The sequence below is a fragment of the Etheostoma spectabile genome, chromosome 8, assembly GCF_008692095.1.
Source record: "Etheostoma spectabile isolate EspeVRDwgs_2016 chromosome 8, UIUC_Espe_1.0, whole genome shotgun sequence".
Lineage (NCBI taxonomy): Eukaryota > Metazoa > Chordata > Actinopteri > Perciformes > Percidae > Etheostoma > Etheostoma spectabile.
In genome coordinates, this window is record NC_045740.1 from 33,141,750 (window position 1) to 33,154,426 (window position 12,677).

General features: G+C 43.3%; 1 protein-coding gene across 1 annotated transcript in view; it reads right to left on the reverse strand.

Annotated features, from left to right (window-relative positions):
• Window positions 1–12,189, reverse strand: part of LOC116693390 (sphingomyelin phosphodiesterase 3-like) — a 95,522-nt gene extending 83,333 nt beyond the window's left edge. The window contains exon 1 of the mRNA XM_032522332.1: window positions 11,990–12,189. The gene's annotated coding sequence lies outside the window, so the exon portion shown is untranslated. The remainder of the gene's footprint in view (window positions 1–11,989) is intronic.
• Window positions 12,190–12,677: the final 488 nt, after the last annotated feature.

The following is a 12,677-nucleotide window of genomic DNA, read 5'->3' on the forward strand; positions in this document are numbered from 1 at the left end:
CACACACACACACACACACACACACACCTACCTTCCAAATATAAACCTCAGACTGGAAGATTAACTCAACCAAACCCAAATCCTGCTCTCTGCGTCCTCTCAGCAGAGGTAAAGACAAGACCAGCGGTGGAAACATAATCCCTCCATGTTCACACTGACCTGCCAACAGCAGCAGGCAGGCAGGCAGGCAGGCAACCAACCCCCTCTTCATCCCCCAAACACACGCACTCACTATCCACTGCACAGCTGTCCACTCTAAACATAGCTGGAGTGAGATGCACATATTTCACCAACATGAATATAATAAGATAAGTAAATATTCTTTGGCCAATCTCATATGGATTACAAACAGGATCCATTCTTCTTCCAACCCCAATGTAAACATGTTACAGTAATGCTGGAATCTTGGGCCATTCAGTTAACATTAGCAAAAAGCAAAGCTGAACACTTACCAAAGCCAGTGGTTGAAGATTACATACAAAGTCTCTTTAAATAAGTCAGTTCAGTTGGACAGCTGTGTATTTACACAGTGAGTTACTTGGATCCAAGCTCAACATTTCCATTTCATGTTATGGAACACAGCTGAATAGAAAACACAATGTAAAACTAGTCATCGTACGTTTACATTCACCCAACTGTCCCGTTCTTCTTCTCCTAAACCCAACTGTCCCAAAGGGGAAGCCAATTGTCCCGACCCAGTGCGTTTGGATAAAGCGTGTTAGATCTGACACTAAAAGAGACTTTTAGCATCAATAGCAACGCCAAAGGCACCTGACCAAGCGTCCCTGTTTTACGTGATGGGAGTGAGGATATGTTGCATTCTTTATCTTTACCCCATTATACCAATATGTAGAGGTAAAATACAAAATTTCCAAACATGAAGCACTCTTTGCTATAAATAACTCAATCACTATTAGTTTATTAATTGATTCTTTTGATGAAACAAGTAACTCATGGTACCTTTTGACACATGTATGACCCGTGGCACATGTGAAAAACATTTTTTAAATATTAAATTATTTCATCAGGTGTAAATTAAATATTAAAAAGGGAAACAAAAAATATATAAATCTTAATACTACCTTCCCTCTTTTCTGACCCAGTATAGTCTCTTAACAGAATGCACGAGTTGACATTCAATATAGTCTGGTTGTTGACTCTATTGTGATTTGTAGTTCTCAGCATAGACTGTAACAGCTGGGAGAAATGCATTTTAAAATGTCAGAAGATTTTGGTACAAGAGCTTTTTCCATTAATCACATTGACCTATCTTGTATTTTGATAATGCCTCGGTCTTTGGTTATATCAGTAGACTTTGGACATCTTCCATCAGTAGTGAACAAGAGTCCCTGTTGATTTATGGAACATGCATCCTCTATGAGCGTGGAAAAGGCTTTTTGGATGTTGTCCATAAAAGCTGGCTGCAGTGGAGTGTCTCCGTCTCTTCTCAACAATAAATCAGAGGGGAAAACTGTTGTGTTTTTAGATTTAAGACTTCGCCCTCTAGCAGTCTGAAATCAGTAGAATCAAACATTAAAAAGTAGTTTGCTGCATGACTCCCTTGTAATATATTGGATTGTTGAGGATGTTCAACAACAGCATGGCGGGGTCTAGTGTGGGGAAGACGTGGAAGGACACAACATTCGCAGTGAGCAGGACTGGAAGGACACCAGTTCAACTGATGGACTCACTCCACTTCTGCTCACCTCAGTTGGATTTCAAATGAAAACAATAGAAAGATTTATAACAACGGCTACAGAGGAGAGACTGTGTGTGTGTGTGTGTGTGTGTGTTTAATGTGTGCCACTATATATGATGCATGAAATGACCCATATTCTCATGACTCTCATAGCGACATATAATCTGCCCTATGCATCAGTGTGTATCTAGTGTGTGTTGTGTCTGTGTACAAACTAAGTCCCTGCAGCACACAGTTGACCCTGGCTATGTTGTCTGCTTTCTACCGCCACTGAGATCCAGACTTCTGTGTATGTTGAGAAGAAAAAAATATTTTTGACTGTGGTGCAGCAAAGATAGTGTACAATACCATCATTGGTTGTGCATGTGTGTGTGTGGTAAAGTGAATGATCTTGTCCTTATTATTAAAACCTTTATTTAACAGGGTGGTACTTTATGTTAACAACTTGAGGAAACCAGACAGGCAGCTGAATCCAAGGGTGATGCAGGTAACTAGAGAATGTTACTTGTAGTAACTTTAACAGAAATCCCATTCATCTTCTCAATTTGATCATTGGTCCTAATGTCTAAACCATCCGAGGTAGACAGACCACGGGCTGAGAGATTGTTAAAGGTGTAAGTCCCTGTAGAACCCACAAGTCTGTATGAAATCAATCAAGAACTATCTTCATAAATGATGGAAAAACAACTCTAATTGGTGGCGCGTGCTATGTTTCCATGGAAATGTTTACCTCACCCGCTAAAGTCTGTATCGATTCTGTACACAGTCTTTTACCCTAGCCTCATTTTCAGTTTTCAAAATGTTTTTTGCGCCGAATCCAAGGTTTTCTGTTCAAGATAGGCTTGGTTCCAGCCTTAAAGCTCTTTATGTGATCATTTAATGAAACTTCAATGGAAAAATGGAGTGGGGAAAATAACTTCCGGAACCAGAGACATTCAAAAAGTGAGCGGTCACTGTTGAGCTGTATGCCCCTCACCCCCCCACATCATGTGACTGGGGAGACTTCACCATCCATCCAATGGTAGACGGAGTAACTTTCAATATATAAAGTTCTTCGATCACAGTGAACCTATATGCTCAATGTCACAGCAACCCTAACACCTAGCATAATTAAAGTGTAATAATATGGTATTATTGTATTAAGATAAGATTGTATTAGATACATTTGGCTGACGTTTATGTAAAGTTTTAGACAGAGATTTACTAAATGTGTACTTTTCAGACTCGAGCTGTCCAGACTGCTTTGAGTTTTCACACATACGGCTCAGTGTGATTTTGACATCATTACATTTTGACAGTTGTTTAGCAGCTACCACCCACTGTCATCTTGGATGTCAGCTGACCCCTGCCATGTTTATTTTCTGAAAAAATAAGCCACAGACGGCGAAGTCCCAAGAGAGATTGTTCAGGTGAGACATGGATCTTCAGGCAGTAACACCAGGATTGTTATACTACTGAGTGTGAGAGGGCTCATCGGCAACATGCAGGGCAGTGGAGACCAATCAGAGGATTTGGTGGTATACTTGAGACGCTGAGAGAAACAGAGGGTTAAGATTCTGGGCTGAATAAATAAAACTGATTTAATGGGCTTGACTCCCTTGATACGGCACTCTGAGTTTGTGAAGGAGATGTATTTGTCTTTCATAATGTCTTTCTGGAGATACACATGCAGCCATGCCCGCAGGTTCATGTGTCAGCATGGCAGCATGGGTTAATGTAGGGAACAAGTTAGAAACATGGAGGATGCAGAGACGAGGGGAGGATGGCAGACACACATGAGTGGTGGAGGTAAAAGGACACACAAAAGGATGAAGGACCATATAGCCTGAGTGGAAATGAAAGAGAGAAGGAGAGTGAAGAGGGTGGAGGAGGGATTGGTAAGTGAATGTTGATTTATAGTTTGGTCTCTAATCAGCTTCCCAGGGTCTAATTAGAGATAAAGTACTCACATGCTGTAATCATATAGTCCATGTACATGTATATATCTATATTTACATATACATACTGCCTGTTAAACACAGCCTCTTCTGGTTTAGGGTGGGTGCCCCTAACCCTGAGGTCCTTCTTATTCCCATTTAGAAGATGGTGGGTTGAGTTATTTCTAGATCAAGGCAAGGCAGTTTTAGTTGTATTGGTGTCCCTCAATGGTTTCCTATTTCTTATCTATCGGAAAAAACATGAACACAATGGTTTTGTTTAATATCTTACAAAATATGACCATTCAGTTTAACGCTGTGAAATGGCAACTGGTAGGTGAGGGTTAACTCGAGCCACCAGACATACATGCGTAAGGTGAGAAATAAGATCATGGTCTGGGTTAGAATTAAGCTAGTCTCTAAACAAAAGGTTCACAGCAACTGTCTATGTAAGTGGCGAGGGCCGGTCCTGTGCAAAACTGCATTTCAGGTTTATCTCCAGATAATATGAGGCTTCGGTAGTCTGTTTCCCAGATACGTGGGTATCTTTCAAAGTCTTTTTTGTGCAAAATTCTCTCTTGGGAGAACAAAGACTGACATTTTGTGTCTAGAAAGCTGTACGGTAAAATACATTTTCACATCAAGAAGGGTTTTCTCGCGAGCCAGAATGAAGAATGATTACAGCAAGCAAAAGGTTTTTGGGACTTTTACAACTTTCACAACTTTCTAAGGAACTACAATGTTCCTTTAGCCCATTGGTATCTCTGTTTCTGCTGCTTTCTAAAGACCCGTGACGATTCCACAAATTAGTGCGCTGGCTTCATATCACTGTTTGAAAAAGCAACATGATGGAACGAGGGCTACTGGTTGTTGCAGAGGTAGTCTCCTCTGATCCGCGGTGTGTGGTCTGGTTAGTCCACACAGCATTCTGGGATGGGAAAAAGACGTACTCTGGTTTATTGGCATTTCTTTAAACCAATCAGAATCGTCATGGGTAGCGCCAAGGTCCACCTGAAGCCTCTTGAAATTAGTTGTGCAAGAGAAAACTCTGATTGGATAGAGAGTCTAGCTAGCTGTCTGGATTTACCCTGCAGAGATCTGAGGACCAGGTAACCATATTCCGCAGATGGACAGATAGCTAGCGCTGTCTGGATTTACCCTGCAGAGATCTGAGGACCAGGTACCTAGTCCTCAGATTGGACAGATAGTCTAGCTAGCTGTCTGTTTACCCTGCAGAGATCTGAGGCCAGGTAACCATAGTCCTCAGTTGGACAGATAGTCTAGCTAGCTGTCTGGATTTACCCTGCAGATCTGAGGACCAGGTAACCATAGTCCTCAGATTGGACAGATAGTCTAGCTAGCTGTCTGGATTTACCCTGCAGAATCTGAGGACCAGGTAACCATAGTCCTCAGATTGGACAGATAGTCTACTAGCTGTCTGGATTTACCCTGCAGAGATCTGAGACCAGGTAACCATAGTCCTCAGATTGAACAGATAGTCTACTAGCTGTCTGGATTTACCCTGCAGAGATCTGAGGACCAGGGGTAACCATAGTCCTCAGAAATCCACCAGAGGTTACAAAATGCACATGCATCCGGAGGTATTTCCTGTGGCACCAGCGCATTCACGGAAATCAAACGTCATGGATATAGACTATTGCAGGGGTAAACACAGTTCAGGGTTCCAGTCGGTCTTGAAAACACATTGGGGAAAAAAAGACTGTTATAGTGTGTCCACTACAGAGCACTCAAAATGTGTTTTGTACATACATATCTTGGTAAAAACAACATTAATGACTAAAGCAAAGGAATTGTCAATTAAAACTTTAACATTAACAACATAAAAAACAGCTGTTATGGGACTATACAAGATAAAATGTCTAAAGCAGTAACTAGGGCTGGGAAATATATCAATACTGTGTCGCTACATATGAGGCTAGATATCATCTTACATTGTGGATATCATAAGTGTAGTCTTTTCCTGGTTTTAAAGGCTGCATTACAGTAAAGTGATGTTATTTTCTGAACTCACCAGACTGGTAAAACTATTCTATTATTTGCCTTTATCCTCTTAGTTATTATCACAAATCTCATTGTGTAAATTATTTGTGAAAGCACCAATAGTCAACCCTACAATATTGCCGCAATATCACTGTCAAGGTATTTGGTCAAAACACATTTTCTCCACATTGCCCAGCTGTAACAGTAACTTGTACAGCTTTATTTAAAACTTCTATCCTAACCAAAGCGACTTTAAGAGCCCTTCGTTTTGATTAAACGAGTTTCTTTGCTGTTCATACACAACATCCTGCGGAGCAGATGTGGCCTTAAGTAGGCAATCGTAACAAACGTCAAGAATCAGGGTGACTTCCCTATAAAATAGCTAATCCCCAAGGCTTTCAGTGAGTGGCTGCATGTCGGATCCGCTCCACACTGAGGCTGACAGACATCATCACCAATCCATGTGTGATGTGCTTGGCAGGCAGCAAATCCCACCATAACCACCGAGCTCACCATAAGGTGTCTCCTGGGAATCATGTGGGAAGAAGTTACACCTGTGTTCAGAAGGGCTTTCTGGCTCTTATGTACTCCGAACCTTTGTCATTATGTGTGAATAAGAATAAGGAAATGTGCTTTCTTTTAATATTTAGATTAAAAACATTATTCTATTCTGTTGCATTCTATAGCAACAGATTCTCACTGTCAATCCGTAGTAGAGGACGTCTCGGCACACATTGTTAGCTTGCATATGCACATGTGTGTCTTGGCGTGTGTTTGCGTGTGGGTGCATGCCTACTGTTCTGCTAAAAAGCTTTGATTCAACAAAGAGCCAGAGCCGGCTCTACAGGCGAGGTCACACTGCACCAGAAGAACGCCGCGTTGCTCCATGATTATGAACTACAAAAATAGCAATTAACATGGACAGGATCTGTGGATTTTACAGATGTCCCCTGACAGAATTGTCAGAACAGTAAATTGCTGCCATATGAAGCTAGCTAACACTGTAATACATCTTTTAGTGTGAAAACTGACAGCTTTTCCCCCTGGTTAGAGAAAACCATTTAAATAATAGAACAATAGGCAGTAATATGGAAAATTTTTGGATTATATTAGTGGTTGTTTTAGTGGTCTTAACTGAAAGAGAGATGGAGCAGGCATCCCCTTGGCTAACACATATATTTTATAAAATGAAGTTACATATTGAATTGGGCCTACAATAACTATAATAATAATAATAATTACCCACTTCATCATTATATCCCGTTACTCATGAATGATCGTTGATTATCTATTGATTATAAAAACTCACGTTGTTAATATTTTGTGAAAGCAAAGTGCAATAAAGACATCTAAGTCCAACATATTGTGATATTTTGTTTTTCTCCATATTGCTCAGCTGTACTGCGTTGCCACTCGGTCCAGTAGATGCTGGTTTTCAGTAGGCTACCCAACCCAAAGTTTTTTTGGCCAGTGTGATTTTTTTCAACATTACCTCCTATTAGCATCAGCGAAATGCTTTTTGAAACCTTTTGTGAAATCATCATAAAAAGATTGTTTAATTAGTGAGTCAGTCTTTGCAGCCACATTTTAAATTAACATTACGCCGCAGGTATCACACATCCTTCAAGCTTTGCAGGGGCTGATGTAAGAAACAGCAGGCCTCCACTTCAGCAGGCGGTCCACTTCAGCCCTCTCCTCTCCTCTGCAGACCACTTGCTGCTCGAGGTGGGTCTGCTGCAGTCTGAGCTACCTTTGTGTGTTTTTTGCTTTGGATCAGGCCTCTGTCTGAACATGGATCTAAGCAGGAAAACCAGCCCCCCCATGATGCCAGTGGCTGTGACAATGTACTCTATTCAAGCCCATACGAGAGCGCCTAGTGGAGGAGGGGAGAGGGAATAAGAGAGACGCACTCGAGTGTGACGTCTCAGCACACGTCTAAAGAAAAATCTCATTTTCATATCGCTGTTGGAAATGAGCATGATGAAGAAGCAGAGCAGTGGTAGTGGGGTGCTCTGTACAGAGCTTGACATGCCTTCATTATCCGTGATCTGGAGCAGAGGTTTGGGAATGTGGGTACAAGGTCCCCAAAGAGTCCTCCCAGCCAATGGACAAATGTTTTAGGCCTTTAATCACTTTTTGTAAAAATCCTTGAGTGCCCGGACATGTTTTTTAATGACTTTCTTAGTCCTAATTCTTCCTTGTTTCCGTGTAGTTTATTCCCTCCCATGAGCACCGGTGTTAAAAGGATAGCAGAAGCACTCCTGCCACTTTTTTCTTGGACAAATGTTTTAATTTGACAGAAATTGCCATTCACTACAGTACATATTAACAACCCAATTAGAAAGAGAATTAAAAGGATAACTGTGATCTGAGGTCGATCTCTATACTGGACCTATATTACTGAGCCTGACTTTTCATCCAGCGACATCATCACGCCAACATTTCAAATCACACCTGCTAAACATTAGCATGTTAGCATTTTCACTGTGACCATGATGATGTTAGCGATGTGCTCAAAGCACCACGCCTCCTCCCATAAAATCATCAACTTAATCAGAGTGTTTCCAACTGACTGCAACAACGTGGGGGTCTACTGTATGACATAAAATCACCAAATCTGCTTATTACTAAGAGGGCAGTAGGTAGTTGATAATGGCCATAAATCATCTTTATGATCAGTGGCCCAGGTAGAAGCCCTGTTGATGAAAAACATCCATCTTGCTTTTGGTGTAGTGTTCTGTGACCTCTGACCTCCCTGTGAAGACGGATAGCAGAATGAGAATGACCCCTTTGTGAATGGATACAAACTGTCACCACAAATGGTGTCAGTACCCTCAGGGCTAGTCTCATGTTGCCAGACCTACAGTGCAGAGTAAGGCCTGCCCCCCCACACATACATTAATGGCTAGGAAAGGAAAACACTCTGGGTCGGTTGCAACTCTTTAAACCAATCACAGAAGTCTCGTCTTGTGCGTACTAAGATGTAAAATAGTCTTGGGAAGGAACTTGTTCTGCTGGAAGATTTGCACCCCCGTAAAGAAAACACCACATGCAATATTAAATTAAGTTAACAGTTTACACAATGCAGTAACTAAACCACATTATGTTAGCTAAATACATGGTTAAGCGTAATGTGCTCCAACCGGTGTAAATCGGCCCCAAAACGTCCCAGTAACATTCACGTTAGCTCGCTGGCTCGCAGGTCCTGGTTTCTGTGGACCAGAGTGATCCAGACTACCTCAGGGGGCTAATCAAAATCACACACAAAAAGACTTTGAATTGAGCATTTATAATCCAGCATCCAGTGCTGAACACAGTTAAGAATCAACAAGTATTACTGAGGTCTCTCCACCTGCACACAGGCAGAGAAACCAGATCCTGCATTATCAGGTGTCACTGGACTACAAGACCCCCACCTGTCTGCCCTATCCACCCGCCAGCTCCACTCAACCACCTGCCTGCTCTGTTGTGGACAGAAACCCAGTCTGCGGGACACCCGGGGGAGAGGGGGGGGGTATCTGCCTCCTGGGTTGTTCTGAGCTATCGAGCATCAATGTTCTTGGCTCCCAAAGACATCAGGCCTTTAATTTGAGAAATTAGAGATCTAAAACGAACACTTTAAAAACCCACCCAAACATTAACCGGCACATACAGGACATTGTTCCTGTGACAGTTGTATATTCATGAATGCACATGGATATGCCAAATAAAAAGAGTTTGAGCAAGGCAGACTTAAAAGGTACTGTAAGTCTGAAGATTATGTTTAAAGATGTCAACATATTGTGAAGCCTCTACTCCTTTGGAAGGCCGGTCTAAAAGCTGACATCCATCTGAATAACTCCCAGAAACAACTGCAAACATGGTTGTTTTTACTAAAGGCACAGGATTACTCTAATACGGAGATAATTGGGTAAATCTGAGAAGAGTTAGGCTACAGGCCCAGATCTAAATCCACAGGGAGTGGAAACAAACTCACTGTAGATATGAAGACAGAAGCTGAGTAGAACAGCTCTCCATCCTCCTACAGTATATTTATTTAAATGTATACTTCTGCAGCCTGTGACGGTGTTAGCAATGGCATCTTTCACATATCTGCCTGTGCGCCAACATGTCAAGATGAGTTAACTTCAGGGAGCACATTGAGCTGGAGCTGCACTCTGCGAGCACCCAGATGGCCCGTGTGCATCCTGTTAAAGCCGAGTGGAAAGTTCAAAAAGACTTCATACATAAAGTTCAGCATCACAAACACTGGATTCTTTCCAGCCTCGGGACATCCTATGAACAAATCACAAGAAGGGAGGAAGAATTATGACTAAAAATGTAAAACCAGAAGAACACTCATACACTCAAGGGTATGATTTGATGTAAAAATGTTGCAACATTTTTTTTTCAAATATAATAGGAATATTTATTGGAAAAGGAAGGCTTCAAACACTGATGTTCTATTACCAATAAAAGTGATTGCCAGCCACTTCCCTTTAATGTACGCATGTGGAGGAAGGACAGTTTTACAGCCTGACTCCCTTTCACCACATCAGCCAAGACAGGGGAGACGAGAGAGGGAAGCAAGAAAGGGAAGGGCAGAGAGAGGAAAGGGGAGGAGAGGAGAAAACACAAACGGCAAATAGAGGGGAAGAGAGGATTACACAAGAAGGGAAAACTAGAGAGGAGATAATGCAACAAGAAATAGGGAGGAGTGAGAGAGGAAAGGAGGAAACAAGAAGGGAGAACAGAGATGAGGAGAGACAAGGAGGAAACATGAAATAGAGGAGATGAAGAAATCAAAGAGGGAAAGGAGAGGTGAGGAAACAAAAAAATCAAGAGAGGAAAGAGATGTACGCTGGAATCAGAAAACACCTCTCAACAGATGCCCCGGCTCTGGGACGCTGTCCACAGTAGATCAGGACAACAGCAGCAGCCGGTCCACTAACTGGTCCCTGTCCCCTCACCCTGTCTCCTCACCCTGTCCCCTCACCCAGTCTCCTCACCCAGTCTCCACCCAGTCTCCACCTAGTCTCCACCCAGTCTCCACCCTGTCCCCTCACCCTGTCTCCACCCAGTCTCCTCACCCAGTCTCCTCGCCCGGTCCTCTCACCCTGTCCCCTCACCCTGTCTCCACCCAGTCTCCTCGCCCTGTCCCCTCACCCTGTCTCCACCCAGTCTCCTCGCCCTGTCTCCTCACCCTGTCACCTCACCCAGTCTCCACCCAGTCTCCTCACCCAGTCTCCACCCAGTCTCCTCACCCAGTCTCCCCCCTGTCTCCCCACCCAGTCTCCACCCAGTCTCCTCACCCAGTTTCCACCCTGTCTCCCCACCCAGTCTCCACCCAGTCTCCTCACCCAGTTTCCACCCTGTCTCCTCACCCAGTCTCCACCCAGTCTCTTCCCCCTGTCTCCTCACCCAGTCTCCTCACCCAGTCTCCACCCAGTCTCCTCACCCAGTCCCAGTCTCCTCACCTTCTCTCCTCACCCTGTCTCCTGTTGTAAACTGGAAAAACCACAACTGTGAAACCACAGAATTTACTTAATTTGAAGTAAATCTAGAACAGTGGTGTTCAGTGAATCATCCCTGTGTAACTAGTGCGTGTGTGTGTGTGTGTGTGTGTGTGTGTGTGTGTGTGTGTGTGTGTGTGTGTCTCTGAGGGACACAGAAACAGAAGCTACAAAACTATCACCGATTAAGAGAGTAAGCGAAAGAGAGAGAGAGAGAGAGTGAAAGAAAGAGAGAAAGAGAGAGGGGAGTATTTCCACAGTATGTCTTATATTTGGGTTTTTCCTTGCATTCAGTTGCAGTTCTAATCTCATGCAATGAATGCAGTGTGTGCATGTGACTCAGTGTGTATTAGAGATGGGGGGAAAGAGAGAGAGAGAGAGAGAGAGAAAGAAAGAGAGGGGGAGAGAGAGAATGAGTGTTGCTAGTAGAGGATGCCTTATATGTGTGTTTTTTATTCAGTTGCACTGCTGTTCTCATCTCAGACATTCAGAGTGTGTGTGTGTATTAGAGATGGATGTGTGTGTGTGTGTGTGTGTGTGTGTGTGTGTACAGAGAGAGAGAGAGCGAGAGAGAGAGAGAGAGAGAGAGCATCTGATTATGCAAATATGAGTCAAATGTTTCACCCCAGGCAGACACAGCACAGGGTAAGATTTAGGCGCGGCTGGGAGACTTGCCTCAGTGGACATGCACAGTGCTGAAAGCAGGGATGTAGATATATCATACATATCTGTCCTATTACACAAACCAAAAGTGAAATGATCCCAGTGGGAAGGGAGCACGTCAGATTGATTAGCGTGTGTAACCCAGTAAAAGTACCACCAACCCCCCGCTGCTTTCCGACACGCTAGACAGACAAATGGACGGAAAAGAGGCCACTTACTTGTTGGAAATCTGTCCACATGGGCTTCAGGGGCCGCGGACACGCGGCTGATTGTACCCGGGTTCCGGTCCGTGGCCGAGCGCTGACAGACGATCTTTGAGGGGGGGGGGGAAATCCAGCTGCTGGCTGCGGAGCGACCGAGCGACTGGCTGGCTCACCGAGCGGGGGGAGAGGTGTCTCTTCAGCACCGCCACTCTGAACAGCTCCCGCTGACGTCACTGCTGGCGCCAAGGCCACGCCCACTTCCCTGGCGAGAGAGAGAGATGGAGAGAGAGAGAGAGAGAGAGAGAGAGAGAGAGAGAGAGAGAGAGTAGATGCACACATTTATATCTTATGTTAAATTTGTATGTGTCTTTACATTTGTAAAATATTTTTCATATTACTTGATATATATAAGTTTTTACATTTGCCATACATATAGATGTAATATATGATCTTTATGATTTAATATAAATCCATCCAAATATAGTGTTCATTTTAAATAACTGTTTTATTGTGTTTTGTCTGATGCTTTGACGTTATTTAAACTTTAATGCCAATAAATCCCCTCTGAATTTGAATGAGAGAGAGAGCGAGAGAAAGATGGAGAGAGAGGGAGAGAGAGGGAGAGAGAGAGAGAGGAGGAGAGAGAGAGAAAGAGAGAGGAGGAGAGGGAGAGAGAGAGAGAGAGGGAGAGAGAGAGAGAGAG